Raw genomic sequence first — 3,720 nt, 5'->3', positions numbered from 1 at the left:
TCTAGGAAAATGATAGTTTACATGTTACTCTAATCACATTGGTCTTTGTTTCCTAGGTTCTAATGGTTAACTCTCTTTCTTCTTCTTATCATTCATATGTCTAATTATATGAAAAAAATATCTAAATTGTAAATTATTAATGTGTTCTGTTCTTCAGTGTAAGATCCATTTACTCCCACACATGTGTACACACACTTGTTTCCCAGGTCAAGTTTCTTAGAAGCAGAAATTGAAACACTTAGATTGCCTATGATTTGTGGATGAAGTACTCTTCAGCAAAAAGCTGTACTGAAGAGAATCAGGACAGGGAGGGCAAAAAGGTAAGGAAGAACATGGTCTTTTGGAAAGTCCAGCCTTCCCTTATTAAAAGGGGTAGCATTCCAGACAGCCACTTTTAACAATTATAATTTTAATTGTTAAATTTGCAGGGTGAAGTATTTTAATTCAATACATGTATATGGTATGTAATGATCAAATCATGGAAGTTAATGTTTCCATTTCAACCATTTTGTGAAAATTTGAACATAGTACTTGTACATATTTATGGGGTATAGTATAATATTTCAACACAAATAAGATGGGACAAAGGGTTAAAATGGGTAGTCAGGAAGCTTGGGCTCCTTCAAGATCATGTTTCTGTGTAGCAGGACTGAGAAACTACAGACTTGAGCCAGGCCTCATCAAGGTCACGCCAACTCTTATATAAGCAGAAATTTAAAAGTGAGACATCTTGTTATCGGTACCCCAATGCTCAACCCCCGCCAAAATAAAAGGCACGGTAACCTGATTAGACCAAACGGTGTGTGAAGAGCTTGTACACACTGAATGCCTTGGGTCCAAGGCTGCCTTCCTTAGCCCTATAGATTTATATAAACCCCTAGACAACAGCCACTCTTTAGTATCCCTTTCTTGGGACCCCTTTTTTGAGGAGTTCCTTCTTTCTTCCTTCTCTTTCCATTCCTTCTTCCCTCCCTCCCTTCCTCCCTTCCTTCCTTCCTATTACTCTAACAAGTCTTTTTTTAAATATGTATTTTTTAGTTGTTGATGGACCTTTATTTAAATGCAGTGCTGAGAGAAGAACCCAGTGCCTCACATAAGATAGGCAAGTGCTCCATCACTGAGCCACAACCTCAGCTCTATCATTCTTCAAATTCACAAGACAACCCCATACTTTGTGCTTTACAAGTATAAAATATGTACCGATTCAATCAGGGTAATTAATATTTCCTTATTTTTATCATTAATTTGTGTTTGGGGACTTTGACTTACTTCATAGAATATGTAACAGATTATGTGAACTGTTATTGCTCCACTGTGATGTATAATGCAAGAAGTTATTACTGCTCTATATTTTGGTGCCACCCTGCTTTCCCACCCTCTAATAATAACTGTTCTGTACTCAAATTGACTTTGTTTTAGTATGCATCTCTGAGAGATAATGTAGAATTTCTGAACTTATAGTCAGTCAGTCAGTAGTGGATGTGGAGAGTTGAAATTCCCTGGCAAGGTGGCTTCCATTGGTCACTGGCAATTCTCTTGATGGAGAACAGATGCAGGCACTTAGTAGCCAATATCCACCCTACCTGGAAAACAGAGGAACTTTCCCTGGAATGGAATCTTTGTGATACCTCAACAGCATTTACGATATTATGGAGCATTTGAATTATTATTTTAATAATGCATAGTTTAAAGTGTTAGAAAAGAGTTAAGGCATTTATCTTACACATGACTCATGTATGTCACTGGAAAATGAGAGGGCAGATGGGTGCATTTATATATTAAGTCACTGATTCTTGATGTCCTTAGTTTTGATCCAGTTTTCAGATTTTGCTGTAAAATAGGGATAAAAATAATAATGTTGAGAGGATCAAATATATTTTATGTGTGGAAAACAGTTTTTATTAGTCTTGCACGCAATAAGTGAAACAGAAAAACTAGCAATTCATAAATGTATGCAAAGTGGTGAGGTTATGAGAACTAGTAAGGGAGATTATTTAACACAGTTTTATTGTGTAAAATTCAGTTTTGATATACTGAAGTCATTATTTCTCAGTATAAAGTTCATAAAACTAATAAATAATTCCTTGATTACATATATATATATATACATTATACACACACATATAATGTATACACACACTTACATATATGTGTGTTTGTGTGTGTATACATATATATTTAATGTTTTACATGGATTTTCTGGTATTTAGCTGACTTGACAACTGCAGATGGGAAGTTAGTAAATAAATGTTGAAAACTGATGAGAAGAATAGTTATGTATTTGTCAAACAATTTTTCTCTTTGATATTCTCCTATTTAGTATAAAGGAATATATATGGGACAACATTTTGAAGGAAGAGAAAAGTAGTTTTTTTTTTTTTTTCCCCATGATGGAAGGAGCTGAAACATGTATACCAACTGTTAACATTGTAGGATATAATAGGAATTTAATAAATATTTGTTGAAAAATCTCTAAGTAAAATGTGAGATCAACAGAATGTAGAAACATGTCAGGCAATTACTCCTTAAAGTTGCTCAGGATTCTCATTTATGAAGCTGAAAGTTAAGTTTGTTGATGTTTTCATAATTATGATCCTACCAAGTATTCTATGAAAATGTAGTTGAAAACACAATTTTATAAAGATCATCTATGATCTTACCACTCAGAGACAAAATATTTTTACATTATATTTATAAATACAGAGTAAATATTGTCTGTGTTGCTTTTGTATATTTTGTTTTTATTTTTATTTTTTATTTTGGGGAAAATTCAGATTAACCAGCATTAACACAGGAATATTACATGATCTATCTAGAAGATGATTTTTAAAAACCCAGAATTTTGAAAATCATCTATTATTGTATGAATTTTTTAAATGTGTTTCTTTCCTTCAAAAATATAGCAGCCCCTTAAGTTTTTTAGAACTGCTATGTTTCAACAAAATTTGTTCCTACCAAATATCATGTAGAGGATGGCCTCCAATGTACTGTGTGAGAGGTGTTGGGGCCTGCATGAGGGTCCATTGCTTTTCTTGTGGGAATGAATTCTCACTGTCTTGAGACTGGATCGATTACCACAAGAAAAGACTGCTACAAAATGAGCATGGCACCTCCATGATCTCCCTCTTCATGTGACCTCTTCCATACAAGCTTGCATCCCTTCTCCTTTTCACCATGAAGTTATCTTGAGTCAATAGGATGGACTTGCCAGCCTCTTCAACCATAAGCCAAAATAAGCCTCTTCTCTTTATAACTTATCAGTCTAAAGTATGTTATTATAACAACCCAAAATGAACCAGTCCAAGAACAAATAATAAAGATGCAAAATCTCATTACTTCAGTTTATTGAGAAATACTTATATCACTACATGTTATTTGCATTCTACTCTCCAAGCTGGGGGAAAAAGTTTAAATGGTAGTAATCTCCCAGAAGTGTTCAAAAGAAGGAATTCGCTTAGGCATTTTTTAGAGATACAGTAGTTATCCTATGAACTTTGGTCCTAAAGAATCTGTTTCAAAAGGCACATACTGTCAAAGAATAGAAGCAGAAGAATAACTTCTATGTAATTCAAATGCCACATTGAAGTTACTTTAAGACCCATAATGAAGTCAACTCCACAAATAAGAATATGTCAGAATTTCTTAATCTCATTTTTCTCTGAAATGGCTTGCATACAGTGTATAAAAAATGTTTCAAAATGAAATGAGTGTCATAGAATC

This window comes from Urocitellus parryii, chromosome 8 (genome assembly GCF_045843805.1).
Source record: "Urocitellus parryii isolate mUroPar1 chromosome 8, mUroPar1.hap1, whole genome shotgun sequence".
NCBI classification, from domain to species: domain Eukaryota; kingdom Metazoa; phylum Chordata; class Mammalia; order Rodentia; family Sciuridae; genus Urocitellus; species Urocitellus parryii.
The sequence above is the reverse complement of the archived record's forward strand: the minus strand, read 5'-3'. Positions refer to the sequence as shown.